Source organism: Lissotriton vulgaris, chromosome 8 (genome assembly GCF_964263255.1).
Source record: "Lissotriton vulgaris chromosome 8, aLisVul1.2, whole genome shotgun sequence".
Lineage (NCBI taxonomy): Eukaryota > Metazoa > Chordata > Amphibia > Caudata > Salamandridae > Lissotriton > Lissotriton vulgaris.
In genome coordinates this window covers 59,267,594-59,284,168 of record NC_141696.1, presented here as the reverse complement: position 1 = coordinate 59,284,168, position 16,575 = coordinate 59,267,594, and positions in this window count along the sequence as shown.

Below are 16,575 nucleotides of genomic sequence, written 5' to 3'. Positions count from 1 at the left end.
TCGTCAGTGACACCGAATCGGAAAATCACCGATTCGGTCCAATTACCGATTCGTTAGTGACACCGAATCGGAAAATCGCCGATTCGGTCCAGTTACCGATTCGTTAGTGACACCGAATCGGAAAATCACTGATTCGGTCCAATTACCGATTCGGTACAAATACCGAATCGGACATGATCCGATTCGGAAAACATGCCGATTCGTATGAATCTCCGATCGGGAAATTCCCCGATTCCGACAGTTGGGGAGATGTAGGGAGGCACAGAAACACCGAAATCGGCTCAAAATCGGTAGAATTCACTCGGTATTTACCATAGATTGCAATCAGGTGGTAACCAACTCCAACCCATATAAACAGTCCCAAAATGCATTGCAACTTGCAGGATGGCAGCTTTCTATGTCATTGCGAGGCGGCTACGGCTACAGCAGGAAGGACAGAGGGAATGGCTAAGAAATGAACAGGTCTACAGACAGAGGGTAACCCTGTTCATGCTCACTGAGGCTGAGATCCTACAGAGATACAGGCTGGACTCTGACACCATACTTGAGCTCATCAGGGACCTTAAGCCATTCTTGGACCACCACACCCCAAGGGCACACGCCATCCCTGCGCACGTCCAGGTGCTATGCAGCCTACACCTGCTTGCGTCTGGCAGCTATCAAAGTGGAGTAGCAGCAGCAGGAGGGGTGAGCCAGAGCAGCCTGTCAAGGTTCTTCCACATATTCCTTGACGCCATGATAGACAGGATGGACCAATACATCTCTTTCCCTGCAACCCACGCAGAACTGCTACAAACTAAAGCTGACTTCTACCAGATGGCACAATTTCCCCAAATCATCGGTTGCATAGATGGCACACACATTCCGATTTGCCCACCAGCGGACACCGAATACATATACCGCAATCGGAAATCTACACACACCATCAACGTGCAGGTGATCTGCAATGCCAAGTGCACCATCACAGACCTGGTAGCAAAATTTCCAGGGAGTACCCATGACTCCTATATATTCCAACAGAGCGGCATATATGCACGGCTGATGGCTGGCGAATTTGGAGAAGGATACCTCCTAGGTGAGACACATCATCAGACCCCCATAACACATAGTAGGTAGGTGGAATACATGTATGCATGTGTCTAATGTGACCCCTTTCTCTTCCAGGCGACAGTGCATATGCCCTCCGCTCATTCATACTCACCCCCTACCTCACCCCTCCACACCCAGCCAAAGGAGGTATAACCGGGCCCACATACGCACAAGGAATGTTGTTGAACGGACCTTTGGCATCTGGAAAAGTAGATTCAGATGCCTGCACAAGAGTGGAGGTGCAAGGCAGTATACCCCCATCACCTGCTGCAAGATCATAGCTGTATGTGCAATGTTACACAACCTTGCGGTCAAGAAGGGCACTGAGGTGGAGTTGTCTGACTACGAGGACTATGACGACGACGAAGCTGTGCCACTGACACAGCCAGCTGGGGTGTGTACGCCAAGTGATGGCAGATACAGACGTGAGGAGATCACTGAGAACTATTTCTGACTGAGTACAGATGCAAAGACAGCTAAATGTTGCTTGCAAAAAACAAATTTTAATAGTGATGCACCACAGTTACAGCACTGATGTGCATCAAAAAATGGAGTATGTAAAATCAAATAAAGTCCAGGGTTCTGGTTGCCTCATCCCCCCTTGCCAGGCTATTTTTTTGCCCGCTTGCCAGACCCACTGGGGTGTCCCTCGGCCCCCTCCGAATGCCCAGCAGCATCAGCGGATCGCCTGGTGCTCCTCCGTGGCTCAGATGCAGCGCTGGCCGGGCTGCTGCGGCTGCTGCTGTCTCCAGCATCACCCAGGTCCAGGGCAGGATTGGAGGCGGTGTTTGATATTATCATGGCCTCCATGGCCGTGGTGATCCTGGCCATCCCCCTAGTCAGCTCAGCTCTATGCTGACTGAGCACAGATTCTTGGTTGGAGCTGCGATGGCACAGTTGTGCGGTCGCCGCTGCAAGGCGGGCCATGGCCCGGTTCAGCACCCGGGCATCCCTCCTGCGCGCCACCTCATGCTCCTCCTGTCTGGCAGATGAGTGGGTGATGGCAGTGGTCAGCCTGCCTAACCCTGCTGCCACCTCCTTGTTGGTTTCCACAACAGCCTGGAATCCCTTCACCAACTCCCCCATCTGCATGTTGGGCTGCAGGAGCTGGCGTTGGCAGGCAATGGTGGATCTGGCCTGTTGGCGCTGGATTTTAACCATCTGTCCCTCCAGGCCCAGGAACACACTGCCCTCCCGTGCTGGTGCAGCAGTGGTGGTGGTGGCACGGCGTCGGGCACTGCTGCTTCCGGCCTGCTGAGTGGGCTGGGGTGCCACTGGTGGGGGTGTGAAGCTGGCCGGTCCCTGAGCCCCTGCTCCCAGGACAGGTTGGACAGGTGGCAAGGCCACGGTTGTGGCAGGAGCTGGTGTAGGCGGAATGGTCTGCCTTGTAGGAGAGTTTTCTGGTGAGAATTGCAAGGGGGGTGTGCTGGGCAGTACTGGGGAGTGCACTGCTTGGAAGTCCATGACCAGGACTCCCTCCATTCCTAGCCCTGGGGTGTCTCCTTCCTCATCCTCCTCCTGGCCAGCCTGGCTGGTGCTCGGCCCTGCGACTGCAGTGTTGGACGTTGCTGCTCCCTCTGCTGTCACAGTTGTTCCGCCTGATGGGGCCCCTAGGTACAAAGAAGCATTTGTAAACTGAGTGCCGATGTATTACAGTCAGTACAATTATGGCATTCCACATGTCCTTGCATCTCCTTACACCGTGTCACACTGTTTCCTGTCTTGTGATTCTGCACTGACATATTTGACTAACTTCTGCTGACTACATGTACCATGATGCTTGTCTCTTGTATGTTGGTGACAGTACAGTGCTGGTGTTTGCCTATGCATTGTGTCTAATGGGGAGGTGTCTGGTAGGGTGTGTCATGATGCGCATGCTTCTTACCTGTAGCTGTGGCTCTCGCAGAGCTGTCCAGGGTCCCGATTCCTACGACACTCTCCCTCTCAATGGTGCTGGCTGGAGACAATTTCCTCCAGCTCGGTGAGGGGTGGCGCCGGGTTGTTGCCTCCTCCAGTGAGTCCAGCCTGCCTTTGTATGTCAGCCAGCTTCCTCTTCGTGAGGCTGCGGATGTCGTAAAACCTTTTTTTCAGTTCCTCTATGGACCTGGGGGTGACACCCGCAGCATTCACCTTCTGGGCGATGTCGGCCCAGATTCTCCTCTTGGTGCTGTCTGGCACGTTGAGGGACAGCTTGCCAAACAGCTGGCGGTGCACCCTCACCACCTCCTCAACCAGCACCTGAAGTTCGGTGGTGGTGAACTTGGGCTTCCTCTTCTGGGAGGACTTCTGGCTTCCTGACTGATCTTCCATTTTCTCCTGTTCAGTTGGCAACCTCCTTCTCCCACTGCTGCTAACTGTGTGTGTTGGGCTCAGGCAGGCTTTCCAGAAACTTCTTAATTAGCTGCACCTGCCAGGGTTGCCACTCCCTGTTTGGGTGGGGGAGGGGGAGCCACCTCATTGGCTGAATCGCCTATTGCCGAATCGGCTTTTACCGATTCGGTAATATCCGAATCGGTAAAAACCGATTCGGTATTATCCGATTCGGTAAACGCCGAATCGGTTCATTCAATGCATTCCTATGGGCTTTTTCGCCATGGGTCTGTTTTCATGCCTACGAATCTATGATTGCCGAATCGGATTTTACCGATTCGGCTTTTACCGAATCGGTATTCGCCGAATCGGGAATATCCGATTCGGTGGTAGCCGATTCGGTGATTTCCGATTCGTTGTTGGCCGATTCGGTACTTTCCGATTCGGACCGAGCAGAATCGGAACGTACCGAATCTCATTACCGATGCCGACCGAATCGGTATTCATTCGGTTTTTTTTCCCTACATCTCGTTTTCCGATTTCAAAATACCGATTCGGCCCGCCTCGGTATTTTGAAATCGGAAAATCGCGTTTACCTACATCGGGCCCTAAGTGCGTTAACCTCATGCACCCTTAAGGAAAGGATGAAAACAGTGAGCAGCGGTAAAGTTCCACCGAGATTTAAAGAGTGAATCAAGATGTGGTTAGTTCAAAAAAGAAACGTGAACGGGATTAAGATGGGGATCGGTGAAAATAGAAAATACCAAGGAGGTTGAAGCCGGAGGCAGAAGTTAGAAGTGGTGTGTCCGGGAGGCGGAGGAGGAGTAAGAAGGTAGTTTGCCCGAAGGGCGGAAGAGAGTAACCAGAGTGAAATTCTCTGACAGGGTGACTGAAGGGTAATATGAACTGCTCGGGAAAGTTCGAGGCTTACGTAAACATCTTCAGTGTTCAAGGAGGTCCTGAAAGGAAGAAAAAGGTGATCTTGTTTAAGCTGAAAAAGCGGAAAATGAAAAAGAAGCTGTCCGTGCAGTGGGGTTAAGTGGAGACTTATTTGGTCTGGCGATTAAGCGGGAATGTAAAGGTCAGGTTCCTAGTGCGAGAAACTCCGCGGAGTGAATGCGGAGTTTTGGAAGGGAAGGTGGTGGTGATGGAAGAGGGACTATTGGGGGAGGTGGAATGGCTGGAAGCAAAATGGCGCGGCCATCTTAGAGAGGGGAAAAAAGGAGAGAGTAGAACGGGGTGAGACGAGATGGAGAAGAAAGTGAAAGAGCAGATGTGAACAGGCGACCAGTACAACAGAATTATAATGCATCAATAAACGCCTGATATCGGCATCATAAAAAACAGCTCAGTTCAGTCCGGTCATTAAGACCAAAGGGCTTCTGCGATTGCAATCTGTACATCCATGCAGTTTCTCTTTGCAAAAGAGTCTTATTGTTATCTCTCCCTTCAGTTTTAGGGACAATTTCAAGGACCATGTACTTGAGTTGGGCCACGTTGTGATTGGCCTCATTGAAATGAATAGCAACGTTGGATTTGGTGTTTTTAGTCCGTATGTTGGACTTATGTTCGTTCAAACGAGTCATAATTTTCCTGCTGGTTTTGCCCACATAGGTTTTTCCACATGGGCACTTGAGGAGATAAATCAAGTTAGAGGAGTCGCATGTGGCGTCCACGTTTAGTTTGATGCTGAACCCTCTCATGGGGTGATTGAGGATGTTTCCTTTGATAATATTATTGCAGTTGCTGCAGTGGTAGCAAGGACGTGTACCGGTATGGTGAGCTGGGGTGGATTGGATTGTGCTCATAGACAGAATTTCTTTGAAGTTCATTGGTCGAGTGTAGGCAAAAATGGGGGGATCCTTGAAGAGGTCCCCGAAATCTGGTTCGGATGATAAGATGCGCCAGTGTTTCAGTATGATTTTCTTGTAGCTCTTGCTTGAAGTAGAGTATCTAGAGACAAGTACCATTCTCTGGTTGTTGACTTTGGGCGTACTCCGTAGAGCTTCTGTCCGGGATGTTGCAGAGGTTCGGTCAATGGCCTCCTTGAGGATTGTTTCTGGGTAACCTCTATTGCGGAATCTTGATGCCATGGATAGGATTTGATTAGTTCTAGTGTCTGGGTCGGAGACAATCCGGGTAACTCTTAACATCTGGCTGTAAGGCAAATGTCTTTTTAAGGAATTTTGGTGGAAGCTGCTGAAAAGGAGAGCATTATTACGGTCGGTGACTTTGCGAAATAAGTCTGTCTGGATTCCATGAGGGGTTATTTTAATGAGGACATCAAGGAATGCTATCTCCTGATCGTTGATGTTCCAAGTGAAGTCTATACGATCGTCTTTGGTGTTGAGATCTGTTAGAGCAAGTTCTAAGTTCTCTTGAGAGTCCTTCCAAATGAAGAACAGATCGTCAATGTAACGTACATAGAGTTTGAGGTTGTCCATCCAGTGTCTATTCTTGTAGATGTGGTTGAGTTCGAAATTGCCCATGTACAGATTAGCGTAGGTGGGAGCTGCACAATTGCCCATAGCCATTCCGGACATTTGTAGATACCATTTCTCATCATGTTTAAAATAACTATGATATAAGGTGTAAATCATGAGTTCGAGAATGAAGGGTTTCAAAGAATCGCTGGTTTCGGATTGGAGTAAGGCATGTTCCACAGCATTTATACCACCTTCATGGGGGATGGAGGTGTATAAACTCCTTACATCGGCTGTGCATAGGATTAGTTTCTCACTTTCGAGGAATTGTATGGTGGAGAGTTTATTCAGAAACTCTGTGGTATCTTTGATGTAGCTTGGTAGACTTGAGACCATGGGTTGCAGGTAACGGTCAATAAATTTGCCAGTGGGTTCGTGGATTGAACCTCGGGTAGAAACAATTGGACGAAATGGGGGATCCATCAGATTCTTATGTATTTTAAGCAGCATGGTAATAGATGGGCTCCTAGGGTGTTCTGTAGTCAGGTATTTCTTTGTTCTTTCATCAATGACTCCATCTGCTGCAGCTTTGTCAATTATAGTGAGTAGTTCCATTCTGTACTCGTTGGTGGAATTACCATCCAAAGGTAGGTAGACGTTTGGATCCGTGACATGTTCTGTCGTTCTCTTGTTGTACAATTCCGTGTTGAGGATGACGAGGGCGCCCCCCTTGTCAGCTTTCAGGCATTTGATAGAAGGATTCCTGGCAATGTTTCTTAGGGTATCCATATCTTTGTTGGTTATGTTCTTACGAGTCTTCTTGCGAAAATTGATTTTGGAGATGTCCTGTTTCACAAGGGTCTCGAAAGTGTCAATGCTTTTGTGGCTTACAGGAGGCACAAAAGTGCTGGAAGTGCTGGAAGGTCGTAAACCCATTAGCTGGTCAGGTTTAGGGTCTGTTGGAGGGTCTACAATATTTTCAAAAAAGTGTTTTAGTCTTAGTTTTCTTGTGAGTTTGAACGTGCTCACGTCTAATTCAAGAAGGTAAGTGTTGCTGGTGGGAACGAATGACATGCCTTTTTGAAGAGTTCTCGTTTTGTGGTCCGTGAGGTGGACATTTGAGATATTAATTACTAGCGATGCTTCCTGGTTTTCTGTTTGACCTTCAAGGGTTGTTGGGTATCTGCGTTGTCTTTTTCCTGCCCTTTTGCCCCGTCAGGGTCTGCGGTTTTGTCTGGGCCTCCCTCTAAAAAAGGCTCAGTGGAGATCTAATCAATGTTATGTGTCGAAGGTGTTTCACTAAGTGGAGGGGTGGATGTTGATGCTCCTGTTGGAGTTCTCTTAGGTGGACGGTTGGTGCTGCAACTCTCCACCATACAATTCCTCGAAAGTGAGAAACTAATCCTATGCACAGCCGATGTAAGGAGTTTATACACCTCCATCCCCCATGAAGGTGGTATAAATGCTGTGGAACATGCCTTACTCCAATCCGAAACCAGCGATTCTTTGAAACCCTTCATTCTCGAACTCATGATTTACACCTTATATCATAGTTATTTTAAACATGATGAGAAATGGTATCTACAAATGTCCGGAATGGCTATGGGCAATTGTGCAGCTCCCACCTACGCTAATCTATACATGGGCAATTTCAAACTCAACCACATCTACAAGAATAGACACTGGATGGACAACCTCAAACTCTATGTACGTTACATTGACGATTCATTTGGAAGGACTCTCAAGAGAACTTAGAACTTGCTCTAACAGATCTCAACACCAAAGATGATCGTATAGACTTCACTTGGAACATCAACGATCAGGAGATAGCATTCCTTGATGTCCTCATTAAAATAACCCCTCATGGAATCCAGACAGACTTATTTCGCAAAGTCACCGACCGTAATAATGCTCTCCTTTTCAGCAGCTTCCACCAAAATTCCTTAAAAAGACATTTGCCTTACAGCCAGATGTTAAGAGTTACCCGGATTGTCTCCGACCCAGACACTAGAACTAATCAAATCCTATCCATGGCATCAAGATTCGGCAATAGAGGTTACCCAGAAACAATCCTCAAGGAGGCCATTGACCGAACCTCTGCAACATCCCGGACAGAAGCTCTACGGAGTACGCCCAAAATCAACAACCAGAGAATGGTACTTGTCTCTAGATACTCTACTTCAAGCAAGAGCTACAAGAAAATCATACTGAAACACTGGCGCATCTTATCATCCGAACCAGATTTCGGGGACCTCTTCAAGGATCCCCCCATTTTTGCCTACACTCGACCAATGAACTTCAAAGAAATTCTGTCTAAGAGCACAATCCAATCCACCCCAGCTCACCATACCGGTACACGTCCTTGCTACCACTGCAGCAACTGCAATAATATTATCAAAGGAAACATCCTCAATCACCCCATGAGAGGGTTCAGCATCAAACTAAACGTGGATGCCACATGCGACTCCTCTAACTTGATTTATCTCCTCAAGTGCCCATGTGGAAAAACCTATGTGGGCAAAACCAGCAGGAAAATTAAGACTCGTTTGAACGAACATAAGTCCAACATACGGACTAAAAACACCAAATCCAACGTTGCTATTCATTTCAATGAGGCCAATCACAACGTGGCCCAACTCAAGTACATGGTCCTTGAAATTGTCCCTAAAACTGAAGGGAGAGATAACAATAAGACTCTTTTGCAAAGAGAAACTGCATGGATGTACAGATTGCAATCGCAGAAGCCCTTTGGTCTTAATGACCGGACTGAACTGAGCTGTTTTTTATGATGCCGATATCGGGCGTTTATTGATGCATTATAATTCTGTTGTACTGGTCGCCTGTTCACATCTGCTCTTTCACTTTCTTCTCCATCTCGTCTCACCCCGTTCTACTCTGTCCCTTTTTCCCCTCTCCAAGATGGCCGCGCCATTTTGCTTCCAGCCATTCCACCTCCCCCAATAGTCCCTCTTCCATCACCACCACCTTCCCTTCCAAAACTCCGCATTCACTCCGCGGAGTTTCTCGCACTAGGAACCTGACCTTTACATTCCCGCTTAACCGCCAGACCAAGTAAGTCTCCACTTAACCCCACTGCACGGACAGCTTCTTTTTCATTTTCCGCTTTTTCAGCTTAAACAAGATCACCTTTTTCTTCCTTTCAGGACCTCCTTGAACACTGAAGATGTTTACGTAAGCCTCGAACTTTCCCGAGCAGTTCATATTACCCTTCAGTCACCCTGTCAGAGAATTTCACTCTGCTTACTCTCTTCCGCCCTTCGGGCAAACTACCTTCTTACTCCTCCTCCGCCTCCCGGACACACCACTTCTAACTTCTGCCTCCGGCTTCAACCTCCTTGGTATTTTCTATTTTCACCGATCCCCATCTTAATCCCGTTCACGTTTCTTTTTTGAACTAACCACATCTTGATTCACTCTTTAAATCTTGGTGGAACTTTACCGCTGCTCACTGTTTTCATCCTTTCCTTAAGGGTGCATGAGGTTAACGCACTTAGACACCAAACGTAACCCTTGTTACTTTGTTGTTACATTTATTTCCACGTGTCAGTATTGATTCGTATTTCTTGTATATTCTTCGTTGCAGTGCTCCTTGAAAAAGGACTTCCAGTCCGAAATGCATTGGAGCCGTTTCAGTTTTTGATGTTACTAAAATTGATTGTCTGATGACTCATATGAAGAAAATATGAAATACATCTCAATGGAAAACTTTAATAAATCTTGAAACTTCAAACTATATGAACTTTATTTGAATCACAGTTGGAATTTACTGCGTTGTCTTCCACATGCAGTACCACATAAGTGTGCCCATCACAGGGATGCGCCTACATCCCAGTAGCGCACTCAACCCCTCAATCCTCTAGGACGCACCTGAACAGTTACGTCACCTGTAGGAGCACCTTAAATTGATTACCCTCTTCAAACTTATACTCAACCTAATCTTGGCATTCAAAGTTGTGCGCCGCGCCCAACACACTCAGTCTATGATCTCCATGTGAAACATCACAACTTATAATTATGATAAACCACGCCATCAGAATGAACTAGTAATAAGGGTGTAAATCAACGTCCTTTACAAGAGATTTCCAATTTACTAAATCAGCCGATTCCAAAAAGCGTAATACGCAGCAGTTCTCATCGTTTTTGGGTTGGGCGAAACCTTCACTGGCTGCAAGTGAAAGAGCCAATCGCTTTCAAGATATTCAACCTCACCTTCAGATGCTGAAAAGGCTCAGCTGTGGCAGGACACAATCAGAAGGTACACCCCTCTCCACCATAAGGACCTCAGCCGCCTCATAGTCACAAAAACAAATAGCTTGTCAGAGGCAAGCCCTGATGTGGAACAAAGTCCCCATGCACATATGCAGTGCCCTCAACCTCTTTGCGTTCCAAGAAAATACATAATCCGCATATTTTCATTTCTCTATGGTACTATCTTGTTATTAAAATCGTATCCACAGTGCGCTATAGAAAATGCAGCATTAAATAAAAATTAAATATTAACTAACAAATAACCCTAGCATTATTTATCACCCTAATGTCAATGGATGTCTATTCCTCTGTGACTGATATAGTGCATCTTTACACTTATGGAAACGTTGCAATAATTTTCCTATTCACTGTATGGGTTCTGAATGAGTTCTCTTCCAGTGAAACACATACTTTGGTCCAGTGATCTTAATGCAATACGTAACATTTTATTTCAAGCTGAGTTTGGGTGCCATTATTTATTATGTATAGATCAGGGGTATCCAACCTTTTTTTGGTCGAAGCCTACCAGACAGAGCAGCTGTCTGGTGAGAAAAGACATCTTGAGGGCATTCTGAAAGCTTCCCTGGGAATGCATTTCCCCAGTGCTTACCGTTGGCTGTGCAGTGGAGCAAACCTTGTTCACCACTGCTCCCTGTATTCTAAAACGAGTCCTTGCTTTCTGTAAACAGGCCTTTTTAAATTGTATTCTTATCTTGTCACATTTGCTGTGCGTTCAAATATAGTGGTCAAATGTTAGACCCTGTCTTCCGAGGAAGCTAGGTGTTTAATTTTTTTTCTGCGTCTTCACAGTGAAAAAATGTAAATACTAATCTTGTTCGGTACTTTGAAAGAATTTTTGTTTCTAGCACACAACAAAATTTAAATGTCTGTAAACTAACTGTGCAAATATTTCAGAATATATCAGAATTACAAAAGCACAAATCAAGCATATTTTTGGTGAATTTGGAAGTGTGTTGGAAACAAATATTTTAATACGATCAAACAAAATCAGTACAGTGATGGTGCCATTTCCACACATCATTATTATTATTATTATATTATTATTATTATATAAAATTTATAATGCGCTCAGTTACCCAGGGGCATCCCGGCGCAGTATAGTTTTGTCAGTAAAACTGTACGTGCGCATGTAATTGTCATTTCAATTGCAAATGTGTGACTCTAATGACATTGCGGAATCACACCATGCATACTTCACTCTACACCACTTTCCTCTACACCACGCCACTCTACAGCTGTGCTCCACACTATGTCCCTACACTATAATCCACACCACACCACTCTACTCCACAACACAACACTCCACTCCAACACAGTCCACTCCACCCTATGCCAGGACCCTCCACTCTATGATACCCCTCGACACTCCAATCTATGGCACTTCATTCTACGAGATTCCATGCCACTTTACTCTGCGGCACCCTACTCCACTCTATGACACTTTACTCTGCGACACCCTACTCCACTCTATGACACTTTACTTCCCTCTACGCTATACTACTCCACTCTACTCCACTCTACAACCCTCAAGTCAATGCCGCTCCACAGTACACCCCGTCACCCTACGATACTCTACTTTACTCCACTCTACTCTACCCTAAGCCACTACATCCTATGTCGCTCCACCTCCATACCTCTCCACTCTTTGCCACTCCACTATTAAACACTCTCCAACACCCTAATCCACTCTACTACACTTTACTGCACTCGATGTCACTATACACCACTCCACTCTACACAACTTCACTCTAGGCCATGCCACTTCTCTTCACTCCATTCTACCCCACTCCACTCCTCTTAACGACTCTATGCCACTCTACTCTACAACTCTATTCCACGCCACTCTACAATACTCTACTCTACGCCACTCCACTCTATGACACTCTATCTACAACACTTTATTCAAATCTACGCCCCTCTACTCTACGACACTCTTTGCCACTCCACTCCAAGCCACTCCACCTTACTCCACTCAACACCACTAACGTTTAGCCATGCTGAACAGCAGCACGCTGGTGTACGACATGGCTAAAACACATTGGCAAAGTCAATAGCTCTTGCATAGGCGTGTTTTATTGTGGGTCCAGGTTACAAACTCATGTTAGCCAGTGGGGCATGTGAGCAAGCAAAGCAAGCAAGCCTAACCCCTTGTTAATGTCTTAACTTTCCATTCTTTCACCTTTTTTGCTAAGTCATCCTTCAGTATTTAAAGAACGTATTCAGGTCACAGAAATTCAAAACCAATGGAACACTTTCTTTACACAAATAAAAAATTTCCTGAGATGTGCAGTAAAACTAAAAAGTGCTGAATACATCTTCTATGTACACCTGCCTGGCAGGAAGGTCTTGTACAGTCTAATAAAATTATATATGCGATGTTTAAATATTTTATTACTGTTTAAAGTTTTATTACAAGCATATGGCGGCAACATTTAGACAGCAGCATGCTTTCTTTTTCCCTTCTTTTAATATTTGTGTGCATAGCCTTGCAATAAAAATATTAAACAATTTGACCAGTGTACTATTCATGACCACCTCTATTGCCGTTGCCAATGCTTATTTTACATTAGCTTGTTAACTCAGTCACGCAGTTTAATAGTAAGAGTAATGTGCCTGTGCACAGCAGTGTGTGTAATCTACAGGTCACAGGTTCAAATCCAATGGAAACTGCTCAGTCGGTTCATGCATCTATTGTAGGGATCCTTCTGTAAACAACATGTCAAGATCAAATCCTGATAAATAGTTCAGTGGGTGTGTGCCTGCTGCAAACACTAGCGTTCTACCTGTGTGGCATAACTTAAAAACTCTTGAGTGCTTTCATTTGCAGATGTTAAGAAAAATGCCATTTGGGCATCTGAGCTGGGAAGTGTGAGAAGTTGGCCTGGTATGTGATGCTCACTAATTCTAGTGATCACCTTGTACCATGCCAAGCAACCCTTATGATGATTGGTTGTAAGTCAACCCTATAGACCAGCTATCCTAGTGGTAGCGTGGACAAAGCAGTCTTTGTCTAAACTCTGAAAGGCATGTGAAGCAAGCTGCTTTACCATATACAACCCCCTTGAATACCAAGTGAAAGGACAACACACAGATATATATTGAAAATATATATATATTTATTAACTACAAATATCCCCTGGACTCTTTATGAGCACAGAAGCACAAGCGTTAAACACAAGACAGTTTAAAATACACAAAAGTTGCACAATATGGATGAGCCCTAGGGGCCACCTAAACCATATACTAAGAAAGTGGTATAAGAGATACCAATCGAAAAGGGAACAGGCCTAGGGCCTTGGGAATCGCTGGAGCTGATCGGGACTAGCAGTGACTACGTCGGGAAAGGCCCGCGGGACTCGGGTGCAGTGTTTAAAGTGCACGCACTCACCAATGCAATGTCTATGGTGCATAAAAGTTATAAAGTTAGTTAGTTAGGAACCTTCCGAGTGACCTAGAAAGCTGAAACTTAAGACACAGGCCCTAGAGGTGTGTACCAGTGTGGGAACACTGGCGTTGCTGTGTTACCTCACCCACAGGAAGCGGGTGCATAGGGTTGAAGTAGTGTCGGGTTTCGTCACGCAGGTCGATGGTGCTTGGAGCTGAAGATGCTGCAGGCGGCTCGAGGTGAAGAGTTCCGGTGGATCCAAGGGTGGGTCTGAAGTTGTGAAGACCTGAAAGCAGAGGGGACAATGTTCAAAATCACTAACCAGTGACTACTGTGGAACCAGATTGGAACCAGGCGATGTCGGGTGCAAACAGGCGTTGAGGTGTAGCTTCTCTCTGCAGCCACGTGGACACAAGGGGTCGAGGACATCCAGGACGTCCAGGAGTCGATCACGAGCTGTCCCACGCAGGCTTCTCGCTGTTGGCGGTGTCAGCAACTTGATTGGAGCAAACAGGCCTTGGCTAATGCAAGCCACGCAGGAATCGAAAAAGGCTTATCACTCGGACCAGCAAGGTCAGAGCGGGCGCTCCTTTTTACAGGAGTGAGGGCAAGTCTGGAGCAACCAGACCCGCAGTGTAAGTTGTAGGTTTCATCGCCAAGATGGCCGCTGACCACGTGGCAAGATGGCGCGTCGAGTGGCACAATGCAAAAGGGCCCCACGCAGTCTGCTCTAGAAGGTCCCCCTGTCCCCAGAAACTCAACCTGGTCAGGTTCAAGTTCTTCAGAGACAGTTCCTTCAGGGGTCTCAAGACCAGCTTCCTGTGAAGGCTGATCCTCACTTGTAGGCAGTTGGGAAGGCACAGCCTTTACCCTCCTGTTCTTCTTCTTGGAAGGTGCTTGGTCCATTGTTTCAGTATCCAAGACCTGAGGTTCAGAGAGGCACTTTTTGGCCTTTGACCTGGTCACAGCAAGGACATGTGATGATATCCCTAACATCTCTGCATGAGTCCTGTACTCAACTTCTGACCATAGAGAGCTCTCCAGGTCATTGCCCAACAAACATTCAACTGGGAGATCAGCACTAACCACAACTCTTTTTAGGCCAGTTACCCCTCCCCAGGAAAAGTTAACAATTGCCACACTATGGGTAGTGGTGACATTGCTGGCATTGATCACCAGGTAATTATCACCTGGCATGTATTGTCCAGGGTCCACAAAGTTAGGTGTCACCATAGTGACACTGGCACATGTGTCCCTGTATGCTTGAGCCACTTTGTCATTAATCAAAGGAGTCTGTCTGTATTTGCCCAGGTTACTGGGACTTATGGTAGGGGCCAAATCTATGTCCCCCTCACAAATCAGAACAGCCTGTGTAAGCGTTCTGACTAGGTCAGAATCTCCTTCAGTTCCCAAGGTGATACCCACTACCCCCTTGGTTTTTGGACCAACACTGCCAGCAGTACTAGTGGGTGCAGGTGCCTTAGGGGCTGCAGTGTTGGGGGCTCCACCCTTTTTACACTCACTTGTCCAGTGAGAGGCGTTTTTACAAGTACTACACCAGGGTTTTCTTTGACCTTCTTTCTTCTTCTTATTGGAAGTTTGGGACCCACCCTCTCTATTAGTTTGGGGCCCTGTTGAAGACTTCTGGTCTTTAGCTTTCTGCTCCCCACCCTTCTGGTCTGTTTTCTTCTGGTCACCACCCTGGTTCTGGTTCTGGTTCTTTTGCTTAACTCTGGTTCTAACCCATTTTTCTGCCCTCTTTCCCAATTCTTGGGGAGAGGTCAAATCTGAGTCAACCAAATGTTGATGCAACTGCTGGTTCTGACAATTATTTAAAATTTGTTCTCTCATAAGCAAATTGTACAATCCTTCATAGTCTGTAACCTTGCTTCCCAGCAACCATCCCTCCAGAGCCTTAGTGGCACATTCAACAAATTCAGACCAGTCCTGAGTCTGTGTCTTCTGGGTGTCTCTGAACATGAACCTGTACTGTTCAGTGGTTAAGCCTAACCCATCAATCAGAGCACTCTTCAGGACCAGGTAGTTTCTAGAATCCCCATCACTAACTGTGAGGAGTCTGTCTCGGCCTCTACCTTCAAAGGAGAGCCACAAGATTGCTGCCCACTGCTCCTGAGGGATCTGCTGTACCTTGCAGGCTCTCTCAAGTGCAGTCATCCATTTGTGGATATCATCCCCAGCTTTGTAGGGGGGCACAATCTTACTCAGGTTTCTGTTATCAAAAGACCTGTCTTTATCCTTGTGGATATTGCTGCCACCAGTGGGTTCCATTACCCCACTCTCTCTAGGCTGTCTTGCTCTAGCAAGTTTCTCTTGGGCCAGGGCAACTTCTAATTCTTGTCTCTGGATCCTAAGCTCAGCCTCTCTCATTTTGGCCTCATGCTCCCTTCTCTGAGGGCTAGTCATCTCCCTTCTGGAGTGACATGAGAACCTCTAGAAGCCTGGGAGGTATTGGAGTCACCTGAGTGATTCCTCCTCCTCCTATGCTCCTGGTTAAGTCCACCTGGGTGTCTGGGCACGGTCATCCTTGCTTCAGTCCCAAATACACTTAAGTTAGCCTGGTTAAGCCTGCTGACTAGCACCTGGCTATTTCTTCCATCATCAGAATCACTGCTCCCCCCTTCTGTCTCCTCTTCATCTTCCTCCTCCTCATCTACCTGAGGAGCGCCAGTGACTTAGTCATCCTCATCTACCTGGATTATGGGGACAGGGGCATCAGTACTGTCATCTTCAATGGGAGAGCCTCCTTCAGCATTCCCTGTGGGGTCTTCTTTAGAGGTCTTTAGAGTCTCAGACTGGTCTAAGAGCTCTCTGAGGTGGTCTGTAGTAGGGGATGGCCCTGTCTTCAGACCCCTTAAGACACAAAGCTGTCTTAGTTCCTTAAAGGAAAATATAGCAAATCCGGATCGTGCCTTTGGAGGGTCACTCTCAACAGAGACATTCCCAGTGGAACCCTTTGCTCCAGACATTGCTCTAGTGTGGGTGGATATATTGCAATCTACCTACACTGGTGTTTACCTACTAAACCTATCTAGTAGTTGTAGTCAGGGTGTGCTACTC